Source organism: Thamnophis sirtalis, unplaced genomic scaffold, assembly GCF_051295495.1.
Source record: "Thamnophis sirtalis isolate CommonGarterSnake01/CBP01778 unplaced genomic scaffold, rThaSir2_p1.2 scaffold_7, whole genome shotgun sequence".
In the NCBI taxonomy this organism is placed as follows: domain Eukaryota; kingdom Metazoa; phylum Chordata; class Lepidosauria; order Squamata; family Natricidae; genus Thamnophis; species Thamnophis sirtalis.
In genome coordinates this window covers 1,344,931-1,369,903 of record NW_028261387.1, presented here as the reverse complement: position 1 = coordinate 1,369,903, position 24,973 = coordinate 1,344,931, and the positions used below count along the sequence as shown (strand labels likewise).

At 42.8% G+C, this 24,973-nt stretch overlaps 1 long non-coding RNA gene across 8 annotated transcripts in view; it reads left to right on the top strand.

Annotated features, from left to right (window-relative positions):
• The first annotated feature begins 817 nt into the window (after nt 1-817).
• LOC148044514 (uncharacterized) overlaps nt 818-24,973 on the top strand; it is a 127,508-nt gene continuing 103,352 nt past the window's right edge. For all 8 annotated transcript variants that reach the window (XR_015697237.1, XR_015697240.1, XR_015697239.1 and 5 more), the window contains exon 1: nt 818-1,284. This is a non-coding gene — a long non-coding RNA (uncharacterized LOC148044514). The remainder of the gene's footprint in view (nt 1,285-24,973) is intronic.

Here is a 24,973-nt window from a genome sequence, read left to right as displayed (position 1 = left end):
ATTAAAACCATTAATGGTGTGTGTGTGTGTGTGTGTATTTGCCCTGTGTGAACAGATATGGCGCTAATCTCGAAGGCAATTCTAGAAGAATAAGGGGGAAAGAGACCTTCGCGAAGGAACCTTTATCGCCTTTATTCATGTTCCTAAAAGACCCCGAAAGGTGAAGGCGCTGCCCATTCACGCGGCAAGATAAAGGAGGCGGAGGAGCCCCACGTTGACCTACTCAACGCGCCTTGTTAAGACCTGGGGAGGGAAAGGAGAGAAGGGGAAGGAGGCTGGAAAAATCCCTTTTGTTTCACGGGGGATGAATGGAGAGCGGATTTTCCTTGAGGATCCCTGCACGGAACGCCCAGATCTCCCTTCGACGGGAGGGCCGAGAGAGACACAAGCACACCCGCACTCCTACGCAGAGACACACACACACACGCAGACACGGAGACCCTCCCTCCTGCGAGCCCTGCACAGAAGCCGACCCCCCTCTCTTTCTCCCCATGGGGGGGGGACATTCCTGGAGGACGGGGCAGAGGATGGGCGGCAGCACGTGACCCGGGACTCTCGGGCGTCTTCAGACGGAGCGCGTCTCGCCTTTCCCACGCAGAGACAAGGCGTCGCGTGCACGCGCAAGGCTTGCGCGGCTCCGTCTGGCTGGGGCGGGAGCGCCCGGAGTGGGCAGGCGGGCAGGGGGAGCGTCGGAGTCGGAGGGCGGCGGCTCGGCTTTCAGTCCCCACCCCCTTCTCTCCGTCCGGGAATGACTTCACGCTCGCCGCCTCTCGCTCGGCTGAGACACACGGCAGGCAGGAGCTTCCCACGCGAGGAGGAGGGAGAGGGAGACGGCGGCGGCCTCTCCGGCTCTCCAGCGCCGGCTCAGCCTTGGCAAACTCCGCTCTCCGCGTGGGAAAAAAGGATGCCCAAGTTGGGTCTCCACGGGCGATGCAAGGGAGGGAGGGGGGGGTTGTGTGTGTGCTTTTTTTGGGGGGGGGTGTCGACGCGTGTCACGTGATCGTGCAACCTTTCCCCCCCCCCCACCGCCCGGTCTTCTTTTTTTTTCCCACGGGGAAAAGTCTTCAGTGCCCCGATTCGGAGCAGCGGCGGCCGTGGGAAGAAGGGCGGCTGGAGCCAGGCTTCCTCCTCCCTCTCCGCTCCTGCCTGCCTTCCTTCCTGCCTCCCCGCCGGGCCTCCTTCCCGGGACCGCAGCGGCCAAGTGGGATTCTTCTTCTGCCGCCTCTTGGGACTCTCCTCCTCCCGACGCCCGAGTGACTTTGCTCCGCCGCAGTTGGGGAAACGGTGAGTTCGGGTCTTCCTTCCCCCCCCGTTTTGCGCCCTGGAGCCTGGTGTGTCAAAAGCCAAGCTTCCCCCTCCGACCCCGGGCAGGTTGTGGGCGTCCTTCGGAAGGAGGGTTATGGTTGTTATTGCACGAGTATTTTCGGTTGCAATTAGATGCTTCTTTTCTTTGAAAAAACACAACAAAAGTGTGGAGAGTTTGGTCCTGTGGACGGCAGAGCGAAAGCGGTTTCTTTCCCAAGAGAGGATTTCTGCTTTGTTCGGTTAAAAAGAAGAAGAAGGGAGAAGTGGAGCCAAGAAAGAAGGGAAGGGGGGGTCCCTCCTTGCCCAGAAGAGTTGAATATTTTCTTTTTTTAAAAAATATATATATATATGCATTTACTGCCTCTGATCCTGGTAAATGCAGGGCTATAGGGGGAGTGGGAGGAATAAAGGGAAAGTTTGCCAAGTCAGCTGGCAAAAGGCGTGCCACACTTAACGGACATTTGACAGTTATTATAATTAGCTGTGAGCATGTGTGTGTGTGGGGGGGGGTGATAGCTAATGTGCACACTTTGGGACCCATTGGCTCAGAGATCCTAGAAAACATTCACAAAAAGAGTTCCTCTTTTTCTTCTTCTTGTGTGTCCTTGTGTAAAACAAGAACGTGGTGTGTAAAAATCTCCTCCCCCCCCCTTTGAATAAATCATGTTTTTTAAGTATGGGTAAATTCAAGCTTGAGTAGAGACTGGCCTATGTTTTAATGTTGGAATGCTGACTTTAACTTAGGAATTGCTTAAATTCCTTTTATGTTTTCCGAGGAAGGGGTGTGAAACTCTTCCTTGCAAAAGATTCAGAGTGTGGAGGGAGGGGGAGAGTAAAACATTCATATGGCTCAGCCCTGATGCTTTTTACATACATGAACAGGAGATTTATGAGTTTCTCCAGCAGAAGCAACAGACAAAGCGCTGGGTGTTTTCCTCTTCCTGCCCCCTTCTTTCCTTCCTCCCAAAGAAACCAAATGAAATTCCAGAATCTTGGAGGAGAGAATAATGCACTTGGGTTAGGTTTTCATATTTGAAAAGTAATTCCCACCGAGCAGCGAGAAGTATTTAATAAAACAACAAAGGGATCTGTTGTGAGAAAGTTGCATTTTGAAACTAGCTTCAGAGGGGAGGGGTTTGAGGATGGGGTGGGGGGAGAGAGGCGGGAGGGCGAGGACAATAGAAATTGGATTCATATTCAGACCAAGCAAGCAGCATCTCCATGAATGTGAAAGTTCAGGGGAAAAACAGCAAGAACAAACACTGTTTGGTTTTCCTTAAACAAAACCCAACCACTCCCCTTAAAATATGAATAACAACAAAATCCCGGTTTGTGTGCGTGCGCGAGAGAGAGGGGCTGACTCCAGACGTTCCTAATTACAGCTTGAAATACAAGTCTTTGTGGGAAGAGCTTTTGGCCTTGCCGTGGTTTTCAGAAGACAGAACCCAAGAAAGACATTAAAAAGGGAAGATTCAGCATCGCATCATCTCATAGGTTGTTTTCTTTTAAAGCCACACTTCTCTCCCCCCCCCTTCTTTGTCTGCCGTACGGTTATCTACGCCTCCCCCAAACACCGCCCACTGTGAGCTAAGACACCTGAAGGCCAGACATAATGATCAACAGAGAGCTTTACTCCAGCCTGTCTGGATTCCAGCCAGGTTGCCCTCCCCCCCCCCTGCAATTCTCCAGTCGGGGAGCAGCCGCCTGCACGCAACGCACGCCAAGCTGATTCTTCAACCGCCTGCAGAAGAAGGGTAGGAGCCTTGCCCGTACTGTGGCAAGACCGAGCCAAACAATATCCCCTTTCTCTACTGGACAGGCATCAGTTTTAGCACATGTATTTTTCCCCCTCCCTCCCAAATACATTCGAAAGTAGCTGCCTGCATGCACCCCACACATGGCCTCTTATCCCATTCCATCTTTGAATGCTTGCAGTCTTGCGTTAGTTTTGGTGTGCACGTACCATCGTATTTTTGTGACAGGGTGTTTGCAGAAAATATGTGCACCATATTGAAAAAAAAATAATGCATATGTATTTTTCAAATGTTACATTATAATACTAGAATATTTTAGGCAAAACATCTGGATAATTTAGGAACCTATTTTTCAATACAGTCGCAAGAAGTTTGAAGTCAGCTGATATTTTAATTGGTAGATGGGATCTGAAAAAAAAATACCGCTTGGCTATACGCCAACAATTTCATGAAATTTGGGGGCAAAATGCTTGGGCTTCCTTTTTTTTTCTTAAAATGAAATTGTGTTTAATAATTGGATGTGGATTGATTTAACTGTGTACCACCTACTCGGGCATTCTCGAAAGTAACTTCTGCAGCGTAATAATTGGGCTTCTCTTTGGTAAAAGTCCAGAACGTTAAAAGGCAAAAAATATGCACAGCGGTTTATTTTGGCTAAAATTGCAATCTAATTTTGACTGATTCAAAGAAGAATTTACAGGGTCCTGTGCAAACAAAATAAATACCTGTGGCAATGTTTCAGGAAGTTAACAGTGTTTGCTAAGGCTCAAAAAAAAAAAAAATTCAGGAAGTTTTGCATTCCTCTAAGTAGCTAAATTTAAAAAGATATCAAAAGATTGAAACATTTAAACATACAGTGGCATTTGTTGGAGAAAGGTGTTGGAACGAAGAGAATAACATATTTCTCATTCAAACAATATGCAAAAAAGCATAATCATTAAATATGTACTATGGTATAAAACAGATAGGTAGAAATATCTACCGCATGTAATGCTTTTATAGCAAAACTTTGCTATAGAATGAGAAATGGGCACGACAAGAGAAAATGCCTCCCCCAATCAAAATAGTTTTTTTTTAAAGAGTTACAGATTTGATCATTATGCTATTGTATTCTGATTTATTCATTATCTTTTTGTGGGATTTGTTTTCGATACAGCCTGATTAAATGTAATTAATTTGTAGCATTGTAACATAATTAAAGGTAATGCCATTTTCTAAATAATACTCTGGCAAACTTATATTTACTAATATACAAATGCTAGGGTGTAACAAACATTTCCTGTATGTATGTCTCTCCAAAGTAGAGGATTAATGTTGCTGGTCTGTATTGTGATCTATGTTAGTCTGTTGCTGAAAAAGAAATCTTGTGGTGCCTTCAAATCCGTCTGATTTCTTAGGGTGTAAGATTTTGTGAATTAGAATCCAGTTTTGCACATGTCTGAGATTTATTTTTAAAAGAAAAAAGTTTAGAACCTCTTTACTAATGGTAAAGGCATTAAAGCAGTGCAGTTGCTCACTATATAAGATTCTTAAGGCTGTTCGTGGGAATTCAATCACTCTGACCTTATTGATTTCAAAGAAAAAAGTAACTTCTACTTTTGTTTTCATTATTGTTGATTTAGGTTAATTGCCACTTCACACATTTCAATTGCTTTTTTGTTCAAAAACCTGTAAGAACTTAAGATGAACATCCTTTCTTTCAATAAAATGCATAGATACATATTCCACACCAAGTAAATATAATTCATGTTAATTAGAAACTGGCTTAAAAATCTACTGTAGTGAGAGTTACACTACCAGATTTCTGGGTAAAAATATAATTGAAGAATTTTAAGCAAATGGCTGATCTGAAAAAGTAAAAAAGAAAATGCTCTTAAAACTTCCGTAACTAGTTTTTAGATAATAATCCTAGGATAGGAAACGAAGCACAAAGTACAACTAGCCTCAGTAATTGGGTCATAAATAGAACAGATGTCAGCCAATAAGACTTGATAGGAGAAAACATCTGCATGTGCTAATAGGTATGGATAGCACCATATGAATCCTTATGTTCCTTGAAAAAAAAACAGTTATATTTGTTTCACATGGCAGTTGATGCTGGACTGGAGAGCCACCAATTGTGATACGTTATCTACAAGCAGATTTTGACATGCGTAGTACAGGTGTATATGAAATTCTCACTCATCCAGGTCAAGGTTGTCCCAAAAGTGCTTTTTTAAAGGCAATTGGACTTTGTTTTTTTTTCCTTTGAAGACTGCAAAGAATTCAAATCCTTCCATCTTCCGCCATTCAGTCAGAACTGAAGAAACTTCTTGGATGATAAGTGAAACATCTTCAAGGAAAAAACGAAGTCCAATTGCCTTTTTAAAAAAAGCATCATTGGTACAGGTGTATACATTTTTACCTAGTCCCACTACTCCGTCCTCTACAGAGCGATTCCTCGTAGATATGCATAGGAATGAAGTACATTATTTCTATGTTTGCAGTTACGATTTGAAAAGATTTGACTGAGATTATTCTGAAAGCAAATAACAAATGCCCTTGAGCAAATCAATATTAAAATCATTTTCCATAAAAGTATTGCTGTAATACATGTATTAATGTTGGGTACCTGAATACATCAAATATCAAATACTTCTATTTAGTTTAAATGCCTCTGGCTTTCATTCATTTTCTATCCTTTTAAAAAAGTAATCATTCAGTCAATAGATTTGAATACACCTTTATACATTCATTTAATCTAAGCTTTAATTATTATTAATTTTAAAATCATATTTCTAAGACAAATTAAGACTCAGGGATTTTTTTTTAATTTTTTTTTTCTGCTATTTTGGTACAAAATCTGGAAATGTAGAATACCAAGGCAATTTTCCACTTCTTAAGTTTGAAAATATACTTCTGCCATCTGCAAAACGACACTGTACTAATAGGATACACCCTATCGTATGTCTGCACATGGTGCCATATCTCCCTAATGTATCAACTTCTGTTTTTCTTTGTTAGAATCAAATCAGCAAGCCTGCTTCCTGTATGGACAGGCATTGGTATTTTTAGCAGAGCGTCATCAAGTGTTGAGCATTTGTAAACAGTTATAATTTTGGTGTGCCCACCAGTTAAGATACTTTCAAGGAATTGAGATTGTGATTTCAATGCTGCCTTGGAATTCTGCGGGTTGTAATTCCAACACACCTGGAGATTATCAGGCTGACAGAAGCAACGATAATCCTGCACTAGAAATTGAAGATGAATGTAACCTTCTTATACGGTATCTTTATACATAAATATTTTTGCTCCTGACATTAAAAGCATGGACAATTAAGCCATCTGATGCGCCAAAGTTCTAAATGCATAATCTGAATCAACTCTCAAATTTCATAGTGATATAAATTTGGTAACCATTACAAAGGTAGATAGTCTTTCTCAATTTCCTTTTCCAATCTGTAGAGTTCTGGCTATGGTCTACTACATTATAGCCATCAGAATTCCACCTTGGTTATAACAGTGTAAACTCTTATCTGTTCTTCAAGTCGCTACATGAAAAGGAAGACTTTGCTAGAATTTTTCAAGAGGGACAATATTCAATTCTACATGCTAGCGAGGCCAACTCCTCTATCTAACGCTGCCATCGCCATTTGCGGATGGAGATTAGAAACCTGATTTTTTTATCTCTTATTTGTGGTAGCCTCTCATCCTTAAATAAATCCGGAAGCTGGATCTTGACTAGCTTTCATTAATTACTTGGAGTAAAAATTACAGATATAGAAAATATTTTTTTTTCCTTTTGTTCAGTTGTGCCTGATTCTGGGAGACTGCCTAGACAAGTCGCTGCGATTTTGTAGGCAAGGTTTTTCGGAAGTGGCTTGGCACTGCCTTCTTCCTAGAGGGAAGGTGACTCTAGCTGTCTTTGTGCTGTTGGTGGGTGGGTGGGTGGGACTCATGGTCCTCCTGGTAGCCTCATGCCTTAACTACACCAAATTGGTTCTCAGAAGATAAATGAATTGTAAAGTTTCTTCTCTTCTGTGGTATGTTAGCAGCAAACACAAAGCGCATAATTGGAAAGGTAATTTCAGCAAGATTTAGGGTCTCGGTTGTTGTTTGAGAGGAGCTGTGAACTTGTCCTCCTGTACCCAGTGGTGATTAGGAGGGCTGATTGATTTCTTGACCCTCCTCCACATACCGAGGTTAAGAGTTAATAATCTGAAAAACTGTAAGTGCTTTGATTTGGCAAACTGGTGTGAAAGAAAGCCTTCAGAATACGGCTTTGGTAGCTGTACTCAACTGTTCTGTGGGAAGTAAAACCCCTGTCACACTGTGGTTTTGCTAACCATAAATGAGTAAACTACGTGAAACATTCAGCTGCGTGTTATTTGCCTTTTTAAAAGATGTTGGGCTAAGACCATGTCGATTTAGACTCAAATATCAACTACGGGATCTCTCTGGGTGACTTGGGAGCCATCATTTTTTCTCAGCTCCACATATTTGACAGGGTTGTGTGCTGTTTCAAGCTCCTCAAGGAAAGCCATGCAATGGGGGGGGGGGGAATTCCACATTTTGAAAAATGCTTATTTTATGTATTTCAGTCTGTATGCGTCTTTTGTCCATCATGCAGCTGAGCAATTAACAGAGGTTAAAAAGCTACAACTGGAATTATTGCAAACACATCACATTGGAGGCAGCTAATAATGAAAAAGGTTAAAGGTAGACTCTTAGAGCCCCTTGGCCCACCTAGAGGTTACAGCTGGAGTGAAAGAGCAGCAGAATTGGTGAGTGAATCTTCTGGGAAGATAAAGAACCTGAATGGAAAAAAACAAATGTAACACAAGGAAATGACAGGGTTGCAATTACCAGGAGCAAGTTTGACTTTGAGGGGGGGGCATTCTTTACCTTTTTATCTTTTCTTTCCCATTTGCCCATATCATGCTTGAAAAAAAGTCATATTTCTAGTTGAAAATCAGTGCCCTTCAACCTGGAGTTTGCCTCTTTAGGTGCAATCCACTTTGCTCCATTTTATATAACAGCAACAACTAGGGGTAAGATTGTGCAAACGTTGACAGATATGAACACCCATTGCACTCCCCCTCTTTGAAATATTGTAGTTCATATATTGTCAAACAGTCTTGTCACATATCATTTTTGTCCATCACTGCATTTACACTGTATTTGTAATTTCTTCTTCTAGCATTCTAGTTGTTTCTTCAATAAATCCTGTGTTTTATTCAGTGGTTAAAAAAAATGGACAAGGGAGGATTATAGAGACATATAATTGCTGGGTCCTGGGATCAAAAAAGCAATTGCGTTTTATCTTTTCCTAAAAGTAAATTGAGTACTGACATATAAGGGATACAAGTGCAAACTTGCTTTGGAAAGGAAGAGTAGTGATTCAATAGGAAGGCAAACTTGATTCACACGTCTCCTGGGGATATATAGAAAATATGTTTGTGAGTTTAGATGCTAGAGAGAAATTAAACCCTGGTGTCGTGCGGACTGCTGCTTCTTAGAATGCCTTGAAATCTGTTGTTTGATGATTTATCCAAATCAGTTTTCGTGTTTTCAGCGAGGAAGGCTTGTGTGTTAAAAGTGATTAGGCTCTAAGAAGTTGTCCTTGCAACTATGGGTAGAAAGACCTCTGCAATTTTAGGTGCTTCAAAGATCTGTCCAGACTGCTACCATCTTTACATGCAAAATGCAATTCTAGCTCAGCAAGCATGAAGAAGTGAACTTGTCTTGAGCATCTATAGAAACTTAACGTTTCTGTCGAAAGAAAGCGATCCGCACAATGTGTTTGGTAAGGTTAAAAAAACGCCGAGGAGAACCTGAATGTATACATATTTCTCTCTGGTTCTTTTGTCAGCTCTTTGAAAAGGAGGGCGAGGAGGGCCGTGTCTGAGTTCAGTGACATTTCTATATGGTGGAGCTGAAGCAGATGGGCCACGTGCTCCTTTCTTATTTAGATGAGAGTTTTCCTTTCAATAACATCTTTCTTCTAACCTGCTTAAAAATTCCAGCGAATGAAATCAGCGCAGGATTCTCAATGCTAATTGACCATGTGCAGAGGAAGGGTGAGTAGAGAAATCAGTGGGGCCATTGTGAGATACACTACATCAATCTCTCCTTTGTCTTGCACACTTGGTAGCTAGAGCTGAAATAATTAGGAATATTTTGTTTTTATGAGTTTCATTAGAATTGCCCTAATGTATGGGGGTGGGGGGATAGTAGGTGGGTAAAATGTCTTTTTCTATCCGATGACGCCGATTTGAGTGCTGATTTTGAGTGCCATCTAGGTATAAGTCTGTTGCTCTTTCTCTATACCAGTTTTCATATTATTCCATTTCATCGTGTGTCTGCAGATTTGTGACTTTTTAAATCCATATCCCACCAAAATAATCTTTTTTTATGCATAATATTTTTATTTCCATTTCATTCTATACAATCACATGTTTACTGTGCATAACCGGGGCATATGACATTGAATACTAAACACAGCCCTCATTTATATAGAAAATGCCCCCTACAATACAAACCCAATATATCACCTTGGCCCACCATACACCCTCTTTCAACCCCCTCCAACTTTCATTCTTCCTTCTTACATACCCCTCTACTACCTACTTCCCCTCCCCCTCTATCACTCCCTCTCTTAATCCATTCCCTCCCTTCCTTCTCCTCCTCCTCTCTTTCACCCTCTCCACCCCCCTCCTTCTTCTTTCACTCAACTCCTCCCTTCGGTGTACTTCTATTGCCTTCCAATATATTCAGCTTGTTCTATTTTAACACTAACATTAAAAAGCCACAGTATACAAGTGCAATCATGTACCTTAGAGTTTAACACAAAATAATCTTCTAAATGACATAAACTGCATTTTCATCAGAGCACGTATCTCCTATATGTGTCTTGATATCTATATTTAGCAAGGCTTGAATTGGGAAACTGAAAATGTACAGGCTGGCAGATAAATTTAAGTTTCCAGCTGCGCATTTTATTGAGTGGTGTGGATCAGATTTATTTCTATCAGAATTCACTAGGATCTTATTCTGTGAGTATTCTTGGTTTATCTCAAACTCGGCTTCCTTTAGTGCTTATTCGAAATGGATTAGAAAAAACAATGGGCATTATGGTGAAAGGAGTCAGTATATTACAAGGATGCTCAATTCTTTTGACTATTAACTAAAGAGGGTTTATGACCAAGCAGAGATTACTGCAATGAGGCAATTTACAAACATAAAGGTATGTCACCTTTCAACAGAAACGTACCATCAATTCAGCTGTGCTGAATACTAAAGTAAACCACCTAGATCAGTGTTTCTCAACCTTGACAACTTGAAGATGTCCTGACTTCAACTCCCAGAATTCCCCAGCCAGCATTCGCTGTCTGGGGAATTCTGGGAGTTGAAGTCCGGACATCTTCAAGTTGCCAAGGTTGAGAAACACTGTTCTAGATGAAGCATACATCGATAAGATTCGGATGATGATATTCTTAAATAGTTTGTAGCCCATGGCAGCCACTTCAAAATGGAATGCGGTTAGACTTTTATTATGATGTCAGTCTTGTCATATGCTTTATAATAATTCATTTGTCAAACAATTTATACACTACTGAAATTATTGTTAAATCATGCCCAGATCATGCCCAGAAGAGCAGAGGTGGCGCAGTGGTTAGAGTGCAGTACTGCAGGCCACTTCAGCTGACTGTTATCTGCAGTTCAGCGGTTCAAATCTCACCGGCTCAAGGTTGACTCAGCCTTCCATCCTTCCGTGGTGGGTGAAATGAGGACCCAGACTGTGGGGGTGATATGCTGACTCTGTAAACCGCTTAGAGAGGGCTGAAAGCCCTATGAAGCGGTATATAAGTCTAATTAATAAATAATAAATAAATAAAAAAATATTTCTATTATTATCATTACAAACTACAAGTACTCCTGTAGTTCATTTACAAACAGTCCATTTCAGTAACCGCTCAAACTTATGGTGTCACTGAAAAAAGTGACATGACCATTCCCCCCCCCCCCCCCCCACTTTCAACCATTCAGCATCTCCATGGCCATGTGATCAAAATTCAGATGCTTGGCCACTTGAGTCATATTCATGATGTGCAAGAGGTCATTCATTACCTTTTCTGATCTTTGGGCAAGCGAAGTAGACGGAGAAGCCAGACCCATTTAACAACCGTGTTACTAATTGAACGATTGCAGTGATTCACTTAACAACTGTGGCAAGAGAGGATGTAGGGAGAAAATTTCACTTAGCAGCTGTCTTGCTTAGCAACATGAATTTTGGGTCAAGGACTATCTGTAACTATGAGCATTTGTTTCTAGAGCAGTGTTTCTCAACCGTGGCAACTTGAAGATGTCCGGACTTCAACTCCCAGAATTCCCCAGCCAGAGTTGAAGTCCAGACATCTTCAAGTGGCCAAGGTTGAGAAACACTGTTCTAGAGGGATTTCAAAATGTTGCTGCAATCACTATTTCATGATTAGTTTTTTAACGAGAGTATTTGGGTATATACTGGTGTAGACATTTCTTTTACATATATCTAAGACAGTGTTTCTCAACCTTGGCGACTTTAAGTCCTGTGGACTTCAACTCCCAGAATCCCCCAGCCAGCATAGAAACACTGATCTAAGAGAAGCGTCACTTACATTACATTAAAGTTCATCATCAAATGTCTGAACCAGTAAATACTTCTGATTGTTGTTGACAAATATATGATCAGAATTTTTTCTACGCAAACGTTTATCATCTGCAGTAGTGTCTATGGAGGCCATGATTGTCCCAAAGGTGCTTTTTCAAGAGGCCACTGGACTTCCTTGTTTTTCTTAGAAGAAGCTCCTCATCCATTTGCACCACTCAGATGACCCTGAGCTGACCCAGACAAAACCCCAACTGGTCTCAAAAACACTCTGAAAGGGTGCAAATGACCAGCTGTCTTGCAAGGACTATAAATCCTTTCATTCCCCACCATCCAGTCAGAGCTGAAGAAGCTTCTTGGATGAGAAGTGAAATGTCCAATTGACTCTTGAATGTCCTTTGGGACACCAGCAGTAATCAACACCAACTTGTAAACATTTAAATGAACACACACACACACACACACACACACAGACACACTCTGTGGTGTTGATTACATGTGTATGTGTGTGTTTGTATGTATATGCAATAGCTTGTGGTTTGTCGTCTTGGAAATACATATTTCTAAGAATTTCTTAATAAACGTCTAACGCAGTGGCAGAAACTTGTTCATTGGAAGCTTATCAAGACCATCTCAATTAGAACGACAGTTACGGTGAATGAGTTTCATGAAAATTCAACGCATCCATCATTTCAGTCTTCCTCTGAGGTTATTGCCACAGGAGAGTTTCACATTGTGTACCTGGTTATGCTTGCACACCGCGTTTGATATTTGTTGGCTACAGTTGTTTTGATAAAAGTACTTGTAAACTGTTTCACGCGTAACCTATACTAGTATAATTCATATTTCTTTCCCTTCGTCCCCCCCCATTCCACCTCACTCTTATGTTAAATCCCATGGCACGACAAAACCGCGGTCCACTAAAGCGCGCCCAATTAAAGCGCATACCTGACGTCATCAGCAGCGCAACAAATACCACCGCGGAGAAAAAAGGGTGCTTTAAAAAGCGCTTTTAAAGCAAGCCGATTCACGAAAAGGTAAGGGTTAGGGTTAGGGTTAGGGTTAGGTTTAGGATTACATTAAGCGTTAGGGTTAGGGTTAGGGTTAGGTTAAGGGTTAGTTTTAGGGTTAGGTTTAGGGTTAGGTTAAGGGTTAGGTTTGGGGGGGTTAGGGTAAGGTTTTCGCGTTAATTTTAACTTTACCGCTCACAGCATGATGTTTTCGTCGCGCTGTGATGACGTCAGGTACGCGCTTTCGTCGAGCACGCTTTAGTCTACCGTGGTTTTGTGGTGGAACCATTAAATCCTACATTAGTTTAGCCACTGTATGCATCTGTTGAAGTGAGATGCAGGTTGTGCCTTTTAATAAAATTTGTTAGTTGAAAAAAATGCTACAAGACTCCGGGTTTTATTTTTTTAAACCACCCTAGTCTAATACAGTTTCAGTTTCAGTTTAATAACATTTGTATGCCGCCCACTCCCATTGGGACTCTGGGCGGCTCACAGGCAAGATAAAAAGCATTTAAAAATTTAAGATAAGAGATACAATTATTAAAATGACACACCATCCATTCAGTCTAAGTGGGGCTGGATGTTGATCAACAGCCCCAGGCCTGCTGGAACAGCCAGGTCTTGGTGGCTTTACGGAAGGCCGGGAGGGTAGTAAGGGTCCGGATCTCTGTGGGTAGATCGTTCCACAGGGCTGGTGCAGCTACAGAGAAGGCCCTCCCCCGGGGGGCCGCCAGCCGGCATTGTCCTGTCGACGGTACCCGGAGGAGGCCCAACCTGTGCGATCTTATTGGTCGTTGGGAGGTAATACAGATTTCTTTCTACGATCTCTAGTTGTACTCGGTAATCTGAATTCCTATAGTCTTCTGAGGGAGTGGGTGATATTTTTATACCGTTTAAACATCATGTTAAGGCTATATTATGCAATACTACATTTTTTTTCCTGCCTCAAAATGTCAAGTATCTGGGATATGGAATTTAACCACTGTAATCAGACTTTGTCTGGAACCACAAAGGGAGATTTGAGTTGTACACCTGGCTCTGTAGTGTTCTTGACCTATTAAAAGTTTATATTAAAAATGCCCTAGTACATTTAATCAGAGAAGAATCATTATTCGTTGGTGTACTAGAGACTTTGGAGAGGATTCTCTTATGTCTTACGCAACATTGAGAGGCAGCCTGTAGCACATCTCTTTGTTTGCTACTTCAGTTGTCATCCTTAAAAAATATTGCTTCTGTACTGAACATAGAACGCAATGTCTTATTTGTATCATTTGTGGTTTTCTTTCTGTAAACATTATTTTTCTTTAACAAATGGAATAGACGAGCATTGTGTATTTCTTACATGTCTGAGATTTGATAATGGTATGTGAGCAGAATACCCGGGGTGTAAGCCCCTCTTTTTTATTTTTTTATTTTTTTTATGTGCAGTTAGTAGAGATGGAGGAGAAATTCAGTTTGCATTTTAATTTAATGCAATTTAATATCGGATTTACACTGCTCAAATCTATATAAAAAATTAAACTTAATATTGCACTGATATTTACACCTTTCCCAAATTTAATGAATACTTGCAGCTCCAAATTGCATATAAAATATCTCTATTATAATTTTTTTTAGCACATCTATTTTTAGGAAAAGGTTTGCATAAAGATGTACTAACTAGCGGAAAACTACTTTCAAAAATTAAATTACTGAAACCTTTCAGAGAAAGGCAGATATGGAATGGAGCTTCTCATTTTGGAAAGCAGTCTTGAATTTTTAGCGCGTCAGCACCGCAGTCTCATGGAAGAGATGGGGGAGGGGCTAAACAGCAGACTGCACTCCTCCGAGCACTGATGATGTTACCTAGTTTGGGCAATGAAACGTCTGCTCAGGGTTGACTCAGCCTTCCATCCTTCCGAGGTGGGTAAAATGAGGACCCGGATTGTTGGGGGCAATATGCTGACTCTCTGTAAACCGCTTAGAGAGGGCTGAAAGCCCTATGAAGCGGTATATAAGTCTACTGCTATTGCTATTGCTATTGCTACCTTAGCTTCGATTGTCTATCTTGGTTTGTTAAGACCTCCAGACCCCTCATGGATGGGTCCAAGCAGTAGTAAATTTTACTCTTAAGAAAGCAGTGATCTTCTTCTGTCTCAAGCCATTGCTTGGCCTAATAGTGCTTAATAATTATTCAGTTGTCTACAAGCTTCTTTTCTTGGGAAAAACTGTTGAAAGTTGGTCAAGCTACATTTCCAAAGGATCTTGAATGAAGTCTTGATCCTTATCCGTCATATTTCAGCTCTAGTCCCAGTATTAGGATGACATTGGTTGCTCTTGTTGGTGAGATGTTGTGGGACTGAGATGGAAGAAGTACATCTGTCTTGGCCAGGGGTAGTATACACTTACCTTCCCTACTAGTTCACAAATGTGTGTGTGCACGCGTGGTTCTGTCACACATACCAGCTCCACACATGCGCACAGACTTCTGCGCATGCACTTTTGGTGAAAAAAAGAGGCCTCAATGGGATGCTGTAGAGCCAGGCAGGGTGGGCAGGTTCACCCAAAATTTCCGCTACCAGTTCGAGTGAACCAGTCTGAACCGCTAGAATACCACTTCTGGTCCTGACCCTTCCTGATCTGTGGGAAAACTTTATCCAATTTTACACCCAAATTTATATGAAAGTACCATTGAGGTTCTGTCCCTGTACGTAGACAAGTTGGGCTCTGGATGGGCAACATAGGTTTGGACTCAATTCTCGTAAGACTGAGTACCTGTGGACTGTGGGACTACCTGAATCCAGAGTTTCCTTCTTTTGCTCTAAATGGGGTAGAACTGCCCCAAAGAGATCCACAACTTGGAGCCCTCCGTGGCTTCTTGTGTAAAAAGCATGTGCCACCTAGAGCTCACACAGCTTAAACCAGTGTTTCTCAACCTTGGCAACTTGAAGATGTCTGGACTTCAAGTCCCAGAATTCCCCAGCCAGCGAATGCTGGCTGGGGAATTCTGGGACTTGAAGTCCAGACATCTTCAAGTTGCCAAGGTTGAGAAACACTGGCTTAAACTATTTGTGCCTCTCCGGTGTCAGGAGCTCCTTGTTACATGCTTCGTCACATGCAGTTCAGTTCATTCAGTGTGCTTTAAAAGGGAATGTTCTTCATTATCTCAGAAGCATCATCATCTGGTAAGCATGGAGCGCCATAGTTAGTTATAATCATACCTCTGTATCAGTGGTGAAATTCAATTTTTTTTTACTACCTGTTCTGCGGGTGTGACGTGGTGGGCGTGGCAGGGGAAAGATACTGCAAAATCTCCATTCCCACCCCACTCTGGAGCCAGCCAGAGGTGGTATTTCCCAGTTCTCCGAACTACTCAAAATTTCCGCTACCGGTTCTCCAGAAGCTGTCAGAACCTGCTGAATTTCACCCCTGCTCTGTATGTCCATGTAAACACTTCTGTTTTGTGATCTGTGCTGATTCCAGTTTACATCTTGGTAATTATGTAAATAGAGTAATTGATCGGTTAATTCATTTCAAATATCTATCGTGAGAACAGAAAAGAGAGATCCAGCCCATGGGCCCTATTTTGTGGCGTGCTCTAGGATTCAGTTTTGTCCCTCTCTCCTATTTAACAGCTACTTGAGGTGGTCCAACAGTTTGGGATATTATCAATATGCTGCTGCTATTCAGCTTTATGTCTCCACATCTGTCTGCTGAATGATGCTGTGTGCGTCCCGTCCCAATGACTGGAAGCGGTGTTTTGATGGAGAGAAATGGGCTTCAACTCAATCTAAGCAAGACTGAATGGCTTTGAGTATTTGGGCCTCCCTGTAGCAAGGATTTTCCACGACTGGTTCTGGGTGGGTTGACCCCGCCCAGAAGGGCCTAGTTGCGCATCTTAATCTGGTACAGAATGCAACTGCATGGTTAATAAAGGATGTAGTTCAACACATATCAACAGGTATTATTCAACACATATAATACCACTGCTACCTGAGCTGCATTGGCTGCCAGTGTGCTTCCAGGTACAATTTAAGGCGTTGTTTATCATCTTCATGGCTTGGGGATAGGTTGCGTAAGAAACCATCTTCCCCCAGTCGTTTCTACCTGTCCAACTTAGTTTAGCAGGTTGGGCCTGTTACTGTCCCATCAGCCAAGGAAAGTTGCCCGGAAGAAACCAGCAAACAAGCTTTTCTGCTCTTCTGTCCTCTGGAACATTCTGCCCTCAAAGATAACAGTGACCCTGACCCTCTTGGTCTTTAGTAAAGTCATGAAGACTTGATTGTGTGTGCAGGCCTGGCACTCAAGTGTGTTAAGGATCCTATTTCTTGGCAGTGTTAACATCCATGATAATAGTTGTACTCACCAACCGCATATAATTTATGTGTTTGAATCTTGTGCTTTGATACGGCCTATAGGCTAATCAATAAAACCGTCATATCAACAAGGATTTATTTTGTATTGTTTTAATCATTTTACTTCGTTTTTACATTTTATGATGTACACTTGCCCACTTATTGAGTTGGGCGCCTATAGGAATAAATGAGTACAAAGTAAATAAAAATAAGTGTGCATGCCTAACAATTTAAACTGAATAAACTTTTTTTGGGGGGGAGGGGGGGAGAATAAGAAAATGAGAACTGAATAAGATCAAATTTTGTGAGAGAAGAAAGGAGGGAAGGAAGGAGGGAATGTAGGAGAGAAGGAAGGGGGGAAGGAAGGAGGAAAGGAAGGGGAAAAGGAAGGAGAGAAGGAGAGAAGAAAGGAGGGAAGGAAGGAAGGAGGGAAGGAGAGAAGAAAGGGAGGAAAGGGGAAAGGAGGGAGGGAAGGAAGGAGGGAAGGAAGGAGAGTAGGAGAGAAGAAACGAGGGAAGGAAAGAGGGAGGAAGGGAAGAAGAAGTAGGACCGTTGTAAGATAAGATGGATCTATGGGATGGTAAGAAAGCAATCTTCAAGTATATTGTCAACTGTAGGGAAAAATTGTTATAAATACATATTATTAATAACAGTTATGAGATCATATAATTGTGAATGTATATAGGAAATTGATAAAATAAAAAATTGTTTAAAAAAAAGATCAAATTTTGTAGATTTCCTTTCCCCTAGTTTAGGAAAGAATAGCTAGGAAGTATTCAAGATAGAAAATTCTGAATTCATGAAATAACAAAGATTCTACAGAAGCATCTGTAGACAGTGAAAAAGAACTTTAAAAAATACAATATGATTAAAGTGATGTTGAGGCCCCAGTAAAACGAGCATCCACCAGTTAATCAAACCATGCCAGTACATAGACAAAAAAACCAACACCTATTTCTGGTGTTTTTCTGAAGGCCATCAAAAATCAGGACCATCTGGATTTTGAAACCTTAAGACAGGCTCCATGATGGAGAAGGCACGCTTCCGAGATCCCATCCGAGGGGACACTGTTTCACTGAGGGAACTCAGAATATGATTAAGATTTAGTTTATTTGTATGCCGCCCTTCTCCGGGAGGGACTCAGGGCGGCGAACAACTCAAAGGGGGAAAAAAAGGGAACATAAAACACAATACACGTGATTAAAATAAACAAGAATCACACAGCCATACAAGTCGAGAGGGGAGGGGAACTCATCAACCCCAGGCCTGCCGACACAGCCAGGTTTTGACAGCTTTTCGGAAGGCCTGGAGAGAGGTGAGGGTCTGGATCTCCGCGGGGAGTTCGTTCCAAAGGGCCGGAGCTGCCACAGAGAAGGGCCTCCCCCGGGTAGTAGCCAGATGGCATTGACTGGTGGACGGAACCCGGAGGAGGCCGACCCTGTGTGATCTAACGGGTCTTTGGGAGGTAATTGGCAGCATTAAGCAATATGTCCACTCTGCAACCTGATTACAAGCAGTAGAGGGCTTTAAGGTATGAACAGCAGCTAACTGAATTGCAACTAGGAGTAGCTCACATAGCAGTAATGTTTCATTTGTGTACTGTGAAGCACTCACTACTATCCATGGTCGTACATTCTTGACCAGCTACAGCTTTTGAATGTTCTTCCAGGCCAGTCCCATGTAGATGGTATTGCGATACGGCCCTCTTTGAACATGGACTGTAGCGGTTACCAACCATTCATAAGTACAACAGTATTAAGTGGTAATAAAAAGTTCACTTCCCAACTAATGTATCCATTTATGACCAGACTTCCAACATCTGACAAGTCTTCAGTATAAAACCGGTTAGAATTAGGCAGCAGTGCAGCCAGCGGGAGGGTTCTAATCAAATAATTAAAATCACAGAACTCAGCTTATTAACTTGTGGTTAACACTTTTAGGGAAGCATTGCGCTGTAGAGAACAGTATCTCAGGAAGCAATAGCTTGTTAAGCAATCTCTCAGTCCTTTGAGAGAGCATAAAAAAAGGGGGAAATCGGTCAGACACAGGACACCGGAACTTTATCTGAATAAGACTGCAGCAACCAATGATCTTCATTTACTTAGGGGACATTCTGCATAGTGACAAAGTCGTTGGTACAGAATGTGGTTGCTAAATGAGAGGATGTAGCCTAATTGGGAGGTGACGAAGGCATAAGTGACCATGAGCACAGCTGGTACCTACTCTTCGTGACCCGTCAAAACCGCGGTCAACAAAAGCGCGCTCGGCGAAAGCGCGTACGTGACGTCATCACAGCGCGACGAAAAAAATTAAAAATTGAAATAAAAATAAAATTAAAGCAAGCCGATTCACATAAAGGTAAGGGTTAGGTTTAGGGTTAGGGCTAGGTTAAGGGTTAGGGTTAGGTTTAGGGTTACGTTAAGCGTTAGGGTTACGTTTAGCGTTAGGTTAAGGGTTAGCGTTAGGTTTAGCGTTAGGTTTAGGGTTAGGTTTAGGGTTAGGTTAAGGGTTAGGTTTAAGGTTAGGTTTAGGGTTAGGTTTGGGGGGGTTAGGGTAAGGTTTTCGCTTTAATTTTACATTTACCGATCACAGCGCGATGTTTTCGTCGCGCTGTGATGACGTCATGTACGCGCTTTCGTCGAGCGCACTTTTGTCGACCGCGGTTTTGTGGTAGAACCCCTACTCTTCAAGCGGGAGCTCTTGGTCCCAAAGAAACATTACTTGTATGCCAATTCTGGCTGTGTGAGCATAACATTAGGCACCACTGAGGATGGCAGATCCCTAAGCGGCTCTAAACTCCACAATTACTCAATCTTCTGAAGTTTCAACTAAAGCTCATCCAGACTCATACTGTCTCCAAGTACCAGTAAAGCACCTTGGACAGCCTGGGATGTACAGTTGAGATGTACAACTGAGTATCATCAACATATTTATCATACTTGACCGCATGTTGGCTGATGATGTTGCCTAGCGATTTCATGTAGATGTTAAAATAGGAGTGGTGAAAGAATCAAGATCTATGTAAAACAACCCTCTCCTTCTATGAACCACCTGACCTTGGAAAAAGGAGGAAAATGTACCAGGTTTTCACCCCCAATCCTCTCAGCCAGCCCAGGAGGATACCAAATTTGATGGTATCAAAAACTGATGAATGTAACACTAGGATGAATAGATCAGTCCATCCCAGGCCTACCAGAGTTCATTCACATGCACAATCAATGCCATCTCAGACTGTATCCTAGCCTGAAACTTGACTACAGAGGATCCAGACAATCAATATATAAATTCTGTAGGAGTGGATTCCCCTTCAAGGGACAAGGACTTGCTCCTTCCTGCAAAGAAGCATTTGCCGCCACTTGAATCCATGTCACCTCCTGGGAGGCCTTGACCAGGTAGGAAGGACATGGATCTAACATACCATGGCACGACAAAACCGCGGTCCACTAAAGCGCGCCCGATTAAAGCGCGTACCTGACGTCATCAGCAGCGCGACAAATACGACCGCGGAGAAAAAAGGGCGCTTTAAAAAGCGCTTTTAAAGCAAGCCGATTCACGTTAAGGTAAGGGTTAGGTTTAGGGTTAGGTTTAGCGTTAGGTTAAGGATTAGGTTTATGGTTAGGTTGGGGGGGGGTTAGGTTTAGGTTTACGCGTTAATTTTAGCTTTACCGCTCACAGCATGCTTTTTTCGTCGCGCTGTGATGACGTCAGGTACGCGATTTCGTCGAGCGCGCTTTAGTCGACCGCGGTTTTGTGGTGGAACCCTAACATACAGATGGCAGAACTCCACACCCAAGGAGGCTCTCCAGTGGTGGGATTCAAATAATTTTAACAACTGGTTCACCCAGGATCAGGTTGGCTGTCGTGGGAGGCGTGGTCCATCCCCATCCTCCAACTCTGCCGCACATATGGGACGAGCCTCCCACAAGGGCTAACCTGAGCCTGGCTGTTAAATTACACACACACCCCTCACTATCAAAGTGGATCCTGGGAGCTGCGCTGCAATGGAGAAATGATAAATGGAGGGACGGGCACGAGGGAAGGAGCAGGGAAAAGAGAGAGAAAGCGGCCTCCTCCTCTGACGCTGGCTGCTCCATTGACTGTTTCTCCATTGCAGCGCCATGCCCCAGAGCTTGCCCCCCCCCATCACTGCCCAAATGCCCTCGCTTTCCCCAAGCATTTCTTTGCCTACCTGATTTCCAGCTCCGTTGTGTTTCTCCATCGCGTTTCTCACCATGTCCTGTCTGCAGAGCCCATGCCCGCTGCCCCTTCCTGGCCAGAGCTGGAATGCTGCCGCATTTAAGTTCTGATAGGTGTCCAGGCCCTCTGGTGGGCCTAGACAACTGCCAGAGCGAGATGAGTCCCTTTCAGTGCCTTCCCCAAGCGTTTCTTTGCCTACCTGATTTCCAGCTCCGTTGTGTTTCTCCATCACAGTGTGTTTCTCACTGTTGTAGTTCAGGGAAACAAGTTTGTGGGACTAAAAAAAAAACCCTCAATCAATTCCAACTTCATGACATCTTTTTTTTTTTTTTACGAGAAGTTGGAAACCTTTGTTTCCCTGCACACAATGGCGAGAAACACGATGGAGCTGGAAATCAGGTAGGCAAAGAAATGCTCGAGGGAAGCAAGAGCATCTGGCCGCCAGGTACTGAAATGGATCCATCTCTCCAGCAGCTGCCCAGGCCCACCAGAGGAAAGGCTGGCATCTACTGGCACTGAAATGCAGCGGCATTCCACCTCTGGCAGCTGGTATGGGTGCCGCAGACAGGACACTGCTGCCTTATTCACAGGCCCGACGGGGCACTGAGAGCCGGAGGGATTGAAGTTAGTGCTATTCAGCCGATTCGCCGAACCCCACAAAAATTTAGCTAAGAGCCAAGGTGGCGCAGTGGTTAAATGCAGCGCTGCAAGCTACTGCTAGATCAGCAGTTCAGCGGTTCAAATCCCACCGGCTCAGGGTTGACTCAGCCTTCCATCCTTCCGAGGTGGGTAAAATGAGGACCCAGATTGTTGGGGGCAATATGCTGACTCTCTGTAAACCGCTTAGAGAGGGCTGAAAGCCCTATGAAGCGGTATATAAGTCTACTGCTACTGCTACCGGTTCTACCGAACGGGTCCGAACCGGCTGAATCCCACCACTGAGTCTATCCACTTCCTCAAGAGTAACTGGGTCATACTCCATCCAGATGACGACACCCATCCTTCAGTCATCTCAACGGGACTAGCACTGTGGAAGACTGAATGGATCTGGATAACTTTACCTAGCAGTTAAAAATCCTCACAGATGAGAAAGGGCAAAATCACCTGAACTATAGACACAGAAGGGGAGATAAAAATTCCACCATCCTTAATTCCACAAGGTAGTCCTGTGTGCAGGCTTTTTACCTGTGCTGCTGATTCGGACAATTCTTTGTTTTCCTCCAGTGGGGACTCTCGGCAGGTCTTCCAACACCCAAAGCTGCTCCAAATACCTCGGGGGCCCTGCAGGATTCACATGAACGAATCTGAATAGGCTTGATTCAAGGTCATCTGCTCATTTTAAGCAGCAATTAAGGCCTTTGGCCAAACTGCAACACAGTTTCAGGAACAACCCCAAATTCCCTCTGGGATTCACCAGGTCCATTGAGCTCCTGGCAGACCCATCAAACAGGACCTCCTTCTCTGCAGTGGACTGCATTACAGAGAATTCTTTTATTTTAAATTGAAAATTTTTAAAAAAGCTTTTACAAATATTTACCTCCCCTCCCGCACCCTCCCCACCCAAACCCAACCCCCTCCCAACGTTCCCCCCCCCCGGCGACTTCCCAGAGCAAATACAGGGTATAAATCTTTAACAAACATATTTTAAAATAAACTAAAAGAAAATTAGTATCCTCTTTCATTTGTGCTTTAACTCCTCTTTGTTAGGCTAACTCTAAACAGATTATATCATTCCTCGTCTTTTCAGTCATAAACGATCTGGAATTTCTTAGTCCCGTATTTATTTTGAATATAGTCAATCCATCTTCTCCACTCCAGTTTATATTTCACATCTGAATGATCCTTAAGATATGCTGATATTTTAGCCATCTCTGTATTGCAGAGAATTCTAAAGTCAACTGGTGACAATGTCTCCCCCAACTCCCTCTGACATTAGAAGTTAGTATCATCCTATTTTTTTCCCTTACTGTTTTGAAAATGCGCATATATCTTTTCTGTGATGGTTGCTTTATTGAGAAGGCCATATTTGTAACCCAAGTTAGTTCTGCTATGCTTTCTCCTAAATGTACATATGCTATTAGTCATGTTCTAGCAGCAACGTAATTCTTTTAATGCAAGTATGTGGTTCTGCCTTTAATGGTAGCCAGAAATACACATAGGAAATAGAGAATATGGCAGGTAATTTGCTTGCTGCAACTGTCATATGGAATATATCTTGCCAGTTATGAAATGACTCCACTGTCTTCCAGCCTTTTATGGGCTCAATTCAGGCTGCTAAATTTAACCTTAATATATCTGGTTATTAAATTGAATTGAATTTTGAATTGAATTTTTGAATTGAATTGAATTTATTAAAATTTATAGGCCGCCCTTTTCCCTGAGGGGACTCAGGGCGGCTCACAATCACAAGGGAGGGAAGTGCAACATCAAAAACAAAACAAAATGTGAACAAAGAAAAAAATAGTAAAACGCAACTTTCGTTCAACAATCAAACACTCGGGCGGGTGAATTAGGAACCTATCCCCAGGCCTGCTGGGAGAGCCAGATCTTGAGGGCTGCGCGGAAGGTCTGGACGGTGGTGAGGGTACGGATCTCAGCGGGGAGATCGTTCCACAGGGTCGGAGCTGCAACAGAAAAGGCTCTCCTCCGTGTAGTCGCCAGTCGGCATTGACTGGCAGATGGAATTCGGAGGAGGCCCAGTCTGTGCGATCGAATTGGTCGAAGGGAGGTAATCGGCAGGAGGCGGTCTCTCAAGTACCCAGATCCACTACCATGGAGTGCTTTAAAGGTGGCCATCAGTACCCTGAAGCGCACCCGGAGACCAACAGGTAGCCAGTGCAGCTCGCGGAGGACAGGTGTAACGTGGGCGAACCGCGGTGCGCCCACTATCACTCGCGCGGCTATTAAGTTTGTCATTGGGAAGGTTTTTGTCAAATAAATTGATGTGAGGTGAGGAGGCAGTGATCCAGGAAAGATACTATTTTATCATTTGAATCTGTTCCGTAACAAATATTGTCAGATGCTACCTAACTACTTAATACTCGGAAAGAATTTTTTACTGTTTCTGTCTTTTTATTAGGTTTAATTCAGTTTATTAGCGTAGTTGCTTTTTAAAGGTTCACCGACAAATCCGCAAAAGACTTTTCCGCGCCGACAGAACCGCGGGGGTCAAATCCACGCCGTCTTAACCGCTAATCGTTATGCGACAGTAGCGCGCCGACATGTGCGCACCGACACAATCGCGCTGTGCCTTTAAAATCAAAACGCAGTCAACACTCGTTAAAACGTTAAAACGCATTCACGCGCTGTGAAAGTAGAAAAGAAAGAAAAAACCTTACTTCTTATTGCATCAAAACTCTCTTCTTCTAATCCTGACTAATCACCACCACTCGTTAAAACTTATTTAGTGACATAATAAACTTTTACTACTGCATTTTACTGCTGACTTTTTAACTTTACCCAGTACTATGGCCTTCATAGATTATGCCCAAAATATAGTCATTTGTTCCTGAAATGAAATATCTGGTTAATTTGTTCGAGACTCTTATTTATTACTTTTCTTGACTATCCAGGTATTCTCAAGAGCCTTCTTCAATACTAGCATTCAAAAGCTTCAATATACCGCAGCTTCTTTATGCAGTTCTTTGGATTCCATACACAAAAAGCAAAGCTAGCAAAATAAACCTTCCCTTCATCGTGGTTTCGTCAGCGCGCTTATATCGACACGAAGTTGTGGGCGCGCTTATG